We start from the raw sequence: 11,518 nt of genomic DNA, 5'->3' as shown, positions 1-11,518 counted from the left end.
TGCACTTTCTTGAACCTGAAATGTATGTTCAGTCAATAGATCATCAATAAAAGTTACCAGAATAATTAATTTACTGTTTTCGTTATTTCTTACTACTGTTTTTAGGTATTTCGCATTCGGCCGAATACCGAATAATAACCGAATATTCGTTGCTTCATTTATTTTTTACGTATTTTTCTTACAACCATTAGACATTGTGATAATAAATTAAAGTTTTTTTTTTATAATTATATTCATTGTACTTATATATGTAGCTGAGAACCCCCTTGTCCAATATTTCTTATGCAAAGGCGGAAAAATTTAACTTTAAATAGCTGCCATGAAATTGCAGGTATTTAAAGATTTTTTTTACTTTATAGCTGGTATGTAACCTGATGCGAATCTAAATTATTTATTACAACTTTTCGATGTAGAAGTATATTTCCGATTTAATTTCCATTATAAAAATTATTCACAAAAGCTGAATAACTGAAGTATGTAAGAAGTAAGATATAGACTACCACTGACATAGGTGAATGCTTCATGTATTCCATTTCTTATCCAGTATAACGTATAATTCAAAAATTTTCGCCCGTTTTTATGCTGTTAATATTTTTGTATTTACAAAAGATGTATCGAATACTGAAAAATAACTAAGAATTCATCTTTATTAAAGTTACATCAGATAATTATATAAAGAACGTTTTATAATAATACAGATTTTTTTGTGGTATATAACATACCGAATGGTAAGATCCGTAATAATTAAGCAGATTTTTTCGAATAAAACAAAACAGAGCTTTGCGATGTATATTTTGTGTTTTGGTTTCATACGGAAACTCAATTATTGTGGCATGCTCGTTATGTTGTGTTTAAATCAGTGTGAAAAACGCAGGTTACGGAAAAGACATGCATTTTTCACGCCATAACAGACAAAAACGACAAGAACCGTTTGACCTTAGATCGGGTGTAATACTTGAATTGGCGTTAAAATTCACAGTGAGCCTGATAGACACGTATTATAATTAAGATATTGTGAATCTTTCAAACGTCTTTATTTTTTCATAGTTATGTTTTAGCTAATACTTAAAATATTTTAAAATAATTTTTCATTATTCTCACGTTATAATCATCGAGAAAAAGCATCCTGCTCATTAAATTTATGTCCGGTTAACATTTCATTTTTTATTACCATACACAAGCAAATGTAGTTTTGTAGAATTGTACTATTCAGAGCACACAAAAATTGTTAATACAATAATTATTCAGAGTAATTCATTGTGAATTAGCAAGGTGCTGGTGTTATAAACATTTAAATATTTATAACTATGCCAGACTTTTTCGAATTTATCGCGATTACTCTTACAAATTTTTTCTACCTTCTACCTATTTTCTGTGCAAGCTCCTACTAACGACAAAAGATCGTTATAGGTTTTTTCGATGTGTAGGATGGAATTTACGTTAATAGAAATTGAAAGGCTGAGTGAAACGGTAAGGTCCAGTCTTCTATAGAAAGGTTCTGACACCAGTTAGAATGATTATTTTGTATCGCGTTTTAACTCGTGATTAAAATGGATGCTTTATGTAATACGATTCTTTCCGAATGGCATATAGTATTCGAAAGGATTAAACTAAATGTTACTAATTGGATTTTTCGCTAGCATAGCTTTAAGCATGGCTTTTGAAAGCTTCTGTAAAAGAAGTCAGAAAGTTGTTTTCGGGTAGCCGGGTGGTAATATAAAACTCCATGGCATGTTTTCAAAAAAATGCTTTAATGTATTCAAAAACAAATCGAAAAGTACGTACGAAGAAGTTATTTAATTACAAAATCACTTATTCTAATGTATGTTATCGAAAAAATGCTTTAATAATAAAAAAAAAATGACCTCCATCAACAATATATATTCCTCCAGCTCTTTTTCGATATTCTCGAGAAGAATTGGCTTGGCTTTCTAACAACTGTCTTTTTCATAAATTGTTACAGAATAATGTCTGCTTGCGAAAAGAGAGTTTGCAAAGTAATTTTTGGCACCTCATAAAATTTTGCAGCTTTCTTCAGTCCCATTTTCTTGTCTCTTAACTATACTCACTGCCTCAGCCATTATTTCCTGGCTCCATGTTTGTTTCTTTGGGTTTTTCTTTGGCTTGTTCAGCTCGGCTCTAAGCATCTGAAAATTTAAAAAAAAATCAATTCGAAAAAAATCAGTTTAAAAGAACTCTTACTTATCCAGAAGATTTCATACCAAAATAACTTCAGAATTTAACTAGATCTACTTATTTACAGTCGACCCCCTATAACACGGTAGATATGTTCCGTTCTTTATGAATCAATTTTGTACGAGTCCTAGCCCGATACGTGTGAAATTTACGGACTACGGCTGTTTGAAAGGTTTTCTTCCATGAAATTAATCGATTCTAGAGTAATTCGACTCAACATTTCTAAAACATGTATAATTTTTTTGGGAATAATCCGTATAAACTATGCTATAAACAAAAAATTGTAGGACTACTTACCGAGTGTGCAACGTTCGACGTCGCCATTGCTGAAGCTTGTTTTCGTCGCGGAGCAGCGCACCAAACGGCGGGCAATTTCTGATAAGTTATTTTTCTGCGAAAACTTTGTTGAACTTTGGAGACATTATTAATTTAAATAATTTTTATGGCCGTTGAATAAGAAATGTTTCTTTCACAAGAAATGTAGAAAATTAGTGCTGTATTAGAGTTACGGTACCTAATTTACATACTGTACAGACAATAGTAAACTCAATTTACCCGCCTAAATTCTCCGTAGCGTGGCGCTGGACGGCGGAAAGTAGTTCGACTGCCCGATGACGTTTTATCTAATTATAGAAGTTTTACCAGGTTTGTACAAATACCGTCGCAATTTTTTCGCCGTCTTATAGGAATCGTAATTATAGGAACTCGTCTTATAGGGGTCTACTGTTTAGTTCTAAGTATGTATTTCTAATTTTTCATTCATCCACCACATACTTTTAGAAACATTAATTCATGGTTTGAATTTGCGGACAATACAAATAACCAGAAAATTCGGGTTCCATGTTAAAAGCACCAATGGAGTCCGCATCGCCATCTTAGGTTATTTTAATTTTTGTCCACACCAAAGTTTAAAAACGTGAACATCAGACAGACTAATATGTGCTCCTATGACCCTAGAACGGAACACATGCACCAGGAAACCTACAACCACACGATTTATATTTCAAAAGTAATTAAATTCACTTACCATTCAAATGTTTGGAATTGTGAAAAAACACAAACATCCTGTTTCACTGAGCGCAACCGCATAATTGAAGTGGAGACATTCTCCCGTTGCTATGGAAGTCTGCCTAGAGCAGTCAGCCACAATTCGCTAGAGTTCGCATCTATTATCAGTCTGAAATATAGGGGTTCCATAATGCCGCCTTCTTCTCTATTCTACAAAATTGTACTTATTATTCGATGCTACCAACAAACGATTCTATTAATTACGATAAAATATCTTCGAAATTCAATGTATTCTTACTGATATTGTATCCTCATATTAAAATACTGACATCTGAATTTTCCGAGAGTTCAACAACAACCAAATAGAGTCGAGCTTTGCGGTACTCTTAGCATTCGGTGAGAAATCCGATTCAATTCGATAAGATCGGAGATAAATGCCTTCTCATTTGTTGAAAATATTAATTCGTCTAAATTATAGCATTTTCTACAGATACCTTTTAAAGTGTTAATTGGAAAAATTCAACTCTTGCCGCGTGCTCTAAATAATTTAAATTATATTTTGGGGTTGACTATCTGTTTGTTTGATGTGATAATTAACATTTTTTCTGTTTATTATGTATCAAAGAGTAAAAAGGGAGTCGTTTTCCCTGACTGTGCTGGAGAGAGCACCAAGTATCTGTTTAGACAAACAATACCGACAACTACATTATGTTATTGTCTGGTGAATGAAATTAACGATATTTAAAAGACAAATAACAGAAAAAATGTCTATCACACTTGTAAAATGAAAAATTCATGAATAATTTACATTATTTTTTTAATAGGGAGTAATCGTAATTTTGACATTTCTGTATTTAATACTATTAGTCATAAGGTCATGTTAACAATGGAAATACAAATAAGTATAAATGGTGACATTTCAGTATACACCGTGTATGAAAAAATTGTATAAAAAATTACCGGGAACAAATCGCTTTATTTTTTAATTCAAGTAAGATCCAAAATAATGCATTTCAATGTGAATTTCGTGTTAGTGACATTTTCTAATGGATTCCTCCCCTTTTCTACATGTGTCAGAATGTTGGATAAATATTTGCTGATTTTACGTACTTTATGGGGATGAAACCCTTATATGAAACCACTACACCACCCTTGTTCTAAATGGTAAAAGCAAAAAGAAAAAACGTTTGATATACTATTTATTGCTTTTACAATACAGGTTTATAGAGATCACTTCAAAGTAAATACGTATGATAAAGTTACGTAAACAATTAACTGAAATCAACGAAATACTTATGGATATACATAGCGACGAAATACATACAGAACACGAAAAAAAATTTACACATGAAGACTCAGGTCTGTCAGACACAAATCATATGCTGATGTGAGCCCGCGGATTTTTACGGGGCTCTTAAAAATCCAAATTTTCTGTCAATTGTAAATATCTTCGGAAAAAACCCGAAGAATTTGAAACTAGATCGGATTTAACCGATTATAATAACAATTAGCTAAGAAAGTTTACACTTAGATGTGAAGAATGCATCTTCATTGTCAACAAAAGTCGATCACGTGTCAGCTCTCTCACCACAAAGATATAAAAGGAGCAGATCACCGGAAGCTCGGCGCGCGTACTCACACGGAAGGTATTCTTGGTACTTGTGCTCGTCGATCTTCATGCCAAGGACTGTGATCCCGTCGGAGAAGACACCACACCCTTCCATACAGACGACGTTCGACAACTCTTCCTTTCACCTGGAGGTATTTAGGGAATTTATATTTTGTAAAAGCGCTCTCTCTCGAACTAGAAATTAGGTCAGCGACATAGCTACGAAATTAGTCGCCATATTCTGTAAATATTTTAATATAACCGCATTTAAGCTTAGTATTAAATTCGCCTCCTGTAATTTAAATTTAGTTATTCAATAAATGTTATGTTATATTGTTAAACCTGTCTCCTGTCTCTAAACGGCACGTGACGACTTACCGACGCACTCCCCCACTCCAGTTTTGCCCTACGAACGACCCCGAGACCGGGCCTTACCAGCCCGTGCGGAGTAAGTGGTCATTTTGGGAATTAACCCGTGGCCCTCTGCTAATCTCACAGTAGCCACTGCAGAGTAAAATTATTTAACTTCAATTTTACACAAATATGTCGTACCACCCCGAGTAGAAAAGTTTGTGTAATATGAATTTCCTATCTATATAAATACATAATGAATATATTCTGCAAAACTCTCGTGGGTCTGTGAGACCTAAGGCAATCAATGCAGGGCTAATATTACAATGCTATTTCTCCCCCTTCAACAATTTGCACATATTCGAAAACAAGATATGTTCTGATGACAAGTAAATGTCATGAACAAAGGCACAGTAGGAATGAGTAGCAAGGCAACGATCCTTGAAGAATTAGATAACCTATTTGATATAATACATTTTTCAGTTTTTCATTTAAATCTTCGGGTGACGACATTACAAAAGCACGCGTTATATGCCCAGGAAAATTCACACAAAATCAAGCTCATCATAGAAAATATATCTAAATTTACTTTTTATAAACTCATAAATCCCAGTGTCTCTATTATTGTGGAAACGACAGATATTGCTACCAATACGGCGCAAAATATATTTGAAACGAAAAAATATATATAAGAATTAACAACATTGTTACCCAAAATCACCGAATAACTATAGCTTTAATAATAATTCCCTGTTCAATTAAATCTGACAACGGAGAGTGTATCAGAACTTCCAATGGTGACTTTTCCGTAATATTCATCACATGATTTAGTAAATTCATCTTCGATTCTCTATCCATCACATTTTTAGCAAGAACAAAAAATTGATTTAATAATATATGAGATTAGTTTTCATTAATTAAAAATAATATCATTTGAAAATTTATCGGTACGTTATAATCTCAGAAAAATATTTTGAAGTCTTTCTAAAAAATCTCCTTTATTAGACACGTTGTATCCCCTTTACGAATATGTCGAAATAGGATGTTCCTGAAATTCTTTGTAATATTTTAACTAAGAAACAGTTGTACGTGAATCGCCGATTTGAAAATGAGATTCGAAATTCCTCATCATGGTGTCTATCTTCTGTTGTACGTTCTTATCAGAATAATCGACTGTTTGGTTAATTATTATATGAATAGGAAAATCATATTCACCGAAATATTTATACATTATTCGAATACATTCTGAAATGGAAGAATCATTTGGATAAACTTTATACCAGTCGATTCCTTATCTAATAGAGTGTTCCCCATACGCTTATACCCAAAGTAATAAAGTATAAAACTAGAATTGCAATTTTTATAAGCGAATAAGAAAAAAGTTTGCCAAAGGGCTTTCTGAATAACTTCTTGAAGAATTCCTTGTCTTGTTGAGGTTTTAACTGAGAAGAATAGGCTACGTTTTAGAATCTAAAAATAAAATAATATTCGAATGAATGAAGTTACTATAACTTTTGCCGACAAAAATAAAGTAAACGTAATTTACAAATTAAAGGATATATACTAATATTTATGATAATTTTAGAATGTCAGTCATTTCAGTCAAGATATGTGCCAAAGAGGCGGTCTCGATACAAGGCTCAGCTCAGCCGATGTCCAAATAAGTAGGCTTATAAAACTAACATTTAGATATAAAACAACGCGACCGTTTTAACGAGGAAAAACTAACATGGACTGAGACTGTTTTGTTAGAAAAAGAGTAAGAAATATTGCTGTGAATTATATTGTAAATAGTCATTAAATAAACGGACTTAGTCTGAGGTCAGGGATGCCTAACGTGTTTTTTTCGCGGAATGGAAATTGGACGACACGATTCAAATTTTACTGTATATAAGATTTGTTTTAAGAAAAATTAAATTATTGTAGTTATAATGTACGGTACCTAGTTCAATGTCGTTCCAAAGTGCTTCCATAAACTCATAGCATCTCACAACTCATAAAAATGATAGATATAACGGATTTCGGATATTTATATTTATATATAATAAGGATACCTTAAGCTTATGAATAATAATTAGAAAAAGTATCAATAGAACAGGGAAAATGAAATAACCTTTTTATTATTGTCATTCTCTCCTATTCACATTCAGATTCTTTATCTTTATAAAGTCAATACAATTTAATACTGAGAAAACTCATTTATTTAGCTAAACAAACTTTTTCAATTCATTCTACGAGTCCTCATCGCGTTAAAGACGTTCGAATCAATGGCTTTTCGAATAACACGTTCAAATTAAAATAATAGTAGAACATATGCAGTATATTGGAATCAAATTAAGAAAACAAGCATAACTTTATAAATGTTTATAGTTAATGCACATAGGTGTAAAATGTTTATACAAATAAACGTGTGCTTGTTAAATGTTAATCTGATAATTGAGATCATCACTTTTTCTGGTTGTCTCCCAAAAGCTATTCTATTCGAGCAATTAACAATTTACTCCGCACATTCAATTTTAAAACAGAATAGTCCGGTCTGAAAGTGCGGAAAACATGAAATAATGCTAAGCTTAATGTAAATTGCGAATGTTATAAGAGGAAAACTAATGAACAATGGGCGAATAGACAAAATATGCCGTAGATAGCGCTTCGGATCTGTGGTCTCAATGTCTATGAGACCTGGACATTCATTGGTACCGTAAAAAATCTATCATTTGAAAAGAAAACCCTCAGTAAAATTTTTAAACCCTTGAAAACCGAGACATAATTGCTTGAATTAAAATTAGCCAGATGACATGGTTATGTTCTTATAATGTTCCAAAAGAGTCAGGAATGCTTTCATGGAAAATGTTGAAGGTAACAGATTTGTGGAAACATTAAACACTAGGTGAAGAGATGGTAACAACGATTCAACATTTGATATTCATGACTAAGAGTAATAAGCTAAATACTAGGCATTGTGAGAAGAAACAAAAATCGGCTTCGTTGTAAATGTCAATGATAGATAAAAATTTAAATATTCCTTACATTTTATTGATTTTTATTTAGTTTTTATATTCTTTGAGAGTTATGTATTATATTTCATAAAAGGTAAACTTAATTAACTACTTGAATGGGAGCGAATGGATCGTAGTTCACGATGGTTTTTAATGTTACGTTCTTGAGTTTAAGAATATGGAAAAACATCAATATTGAGAAGAACGAATTATTCTTAAATATCATAAATAAAAAACAACCGAAATTCGGGCAGTTTTAACATTTTTTAGTTTATTGTTCAATTTAATCACATGCATTTGCTTCTATGCAAGACTTACAGATTTTACATTATAGCAAAGAGTTTAGAGACATGAATATCACTTAAACGACACTACAAGAAATACCACGATAATGAATAAACATTATTAAATATATCCCGTAATAATATTATTTAATTTAATTATAATTATTAAATCTAATAAGAGATGGAGTGTAATGCCTCTTTCTAGTTGCAAATTACTTATTAATTAATTAGTAATGATTGCGATATTATAGTCCGATATAATTTAGTATTTGTTGAAATATTACTAAAATATATGTTTTTATAATATAAACAATAATCGTTAATATACAAAACAAAAAAATCCGCAAACAGAATAGTTTTGTTTTTAATTACTAAGTTTTTCAAATGGCTGCAAGGTGAGATCTGATAGCAGGTCATTGTTGTAAACAATCTAATGAAAATATGTTCGTATAGTACAGGTGCAGGTACTTCTTTTCAATTGAGGAGAACAATCAAATTTTAAAGTTTCAATGTAAAGTTTGAAGTTTCGATATGATAAATTTTGCGATATATATGCCAGTACCGGGTTAATTCTGTTCCACATACAGAATCAAAATTAAATGAAATAAAAAGAATGAAAAAAACTTTTTTTTATCTGTTCTAACACTAGTTGAGATAATTTCTTTCTTGATTCACTTCTCTTCCGAGTAAAATAAAAATGTTTTTGTACATGAAATGGAATTTTTGAAGACTTGAGACTAAACGTGACTGTCAAAGAGACAGGCTTAAATGAATTAAACGAGTAATTAACAGCATAAGTGGATATATTTATTCATATGAACACTATATTTATTGTATATATATACATTTAATTAAAGGCAACTCAGAATAAACCATAACAACAACAACGATAAACTTAATATTTAAGTAAGAGAGGACTTCAGTATCTAACTCAATAAATCTGTACTGACGAGAGAGAGTATATATTATATAATATTATTATATATAATACTTCCATGTTTATCATGGAAGGTTAAATAAGAGCAGAAGTAGAGAACTAGGCAATAACTATGAGCGTTGGCTGAAGCATTGAGCGCCAATTAAAAACATCGAAACAACAGCGCGTTGAAAGGTGACGTTTAATCTTTTATGCAAAAGTTTATCCATAAGAATTATTGGAAAATCAAAAAAATTATTTAAATCAAAATGATTAATTAAATTATTTTATGCTTGTAATTGGTACGCAATAATTGTATATGTTATTGCAACACTAAGCATTGTAAGGGGAAGTTTTGAATCGATAGAAATAATGCCCAAAGCCGAAAATTTTGGTACCTCTTGGAAACATTTTACCGAGAATTTATAAGCGAGTTTACTCGAAAGTTTTTCATTACAACAAACTGAAAGATTCCATAGACTGAAAGAGAACATTTTTGAAATCTTTGTAACACGCGAAGCAGAAAGACAAACATCTGTGAATAAACAATAAGGATAAAATGATAAAGTTATGTGCATTAGCACAATACATGTTTTCTTAGAGAATGAAGGAATTGCAAGATGCGAAAGATTGTTCGAGAGACTGCCAGCGCTGTGTATTGTCCAAAGAAATAACATTCGTGAATAAACATTCTGAACGAAAATTGATATTTCTAATAATTTCGTATAACTTATCGCTATTTTGTTTATTTCCGTAGGAGAAGAGCCACATTTCTTCATTGTTTCATGCAAACATTTAAGCGCGTTTTCTAATTCCTTACATACTACTACGAATAATAAGTAAAACAAGCTTTGAGTTACACGCAACAACACCCAGTAACATATTTTAGAAATGAAATGTATTGGATAATAGTTGTATTTTTGTGTTGTTTGAAAAGCATGAGCATATATCCAGTGTTTGGGCATAACTTCGGTATTCCCTACTATAGTAATACCAAAATAAAATATAATATGTAATATCGAAAAAAGCCAAATGAATATTACTTTAAGTAAAAGTAGGTTTTTATTTACCCCACTTGTTATTTTCAAATCTAAATTTTGAAATATTTTTGATAAATGGATTACCAAGTCATTCCTCATCTTATAAAAATGTTGCAAAGAAAGTAATGGTGTAATTGTGTACAACATAAAGTAAACAGATTTGATAATATCGACAAATGACTGTTGTGTGTAAATAAGAAATAATTCCACTAATAATCTGTAAACAACATAAATGCACATGATAATCACCACTACAACACTTCTAATAGTCCATTTCGTTTTCAGATTGAAACCGAATAACTCCAAACTTCTTAGTAAACTGCGCCATGTATAGTCGAACTGCATTTCTTCCCTTTGGTCTTCTTCTTCCCGTACATTTACTTTTATCGTAGAAATGGAATTCATCGTGTAAATTTTTACTAAAAACAAATAAACATCTTTATGAAATCATTTCGAATAGCAAACATTACAATTATTTGTGACAATAAATGTTATCATTTTATATATATTAATTGAAACATGTACAGTAGACCCCCCTATAACGCGAGTTTCTATAACGGAGATTCCTATAACGTGGAGAAAAAATTGCGATAGTATTCGTATAAAGACGCTAAAAGGAACTCGTAAAACGTCGTCGCCGACTCGTGTCGCCATAGGATAGTTCGAAACTGGACCAATAGTAGACGACCAGCCGAAACTATTACTTACACGCTAGTGAGTTCAGGCGAGTAAGTTGAATTTACTATTGTCTGTACAGTATATAAATTAGGTACAGTAAGTCTAATACAGTACTGTAATTTTATACATTTCTTGTGAAAGACACATTTCTTATTCAACGGCCTTAAAAATTATTTTTATTAATGATGTCTCCAAAGGTCAACGAATTTTTCACAGAAAAATAACTTATCAGAAATCGACCGCCGTTTGGTGCGCTGCTCCGCGACGAAAACAAGCGTAAGCAACGGCGTAGTCGAACGGTGCACACTCGGTAAGTAATCCTACAATTTTTTGTTTATAGCATAGTTTATACGGATTATTTCCAAAAAATTATACGTGTTCTGGAAATGTTGAGTCGAATTAATCTAGGATTGATTAATTTTATGGAAGAAAACTTTTCA

Source organism: Centruroides sculpturatus, unplaced genomic scaffold (genome assembly GCF_000671375.1).
Source record: "Centruroides sculpturatus isolate CEXI.00-Female unplaced genomic scaffold, Cexi_2.0 scaffold1221, whole genome shotgun sequence".
Classification (NCBI taxonomy): domain Eukaryota; kingdom Metazoa; phylum Arthropoda; class Arachnida; order Scorpiones; family Buthidae; genus Centruroides; species Centruroides sculpturatus.
This window is presented reverse-complemented; position numbering follows the sequence as displayed.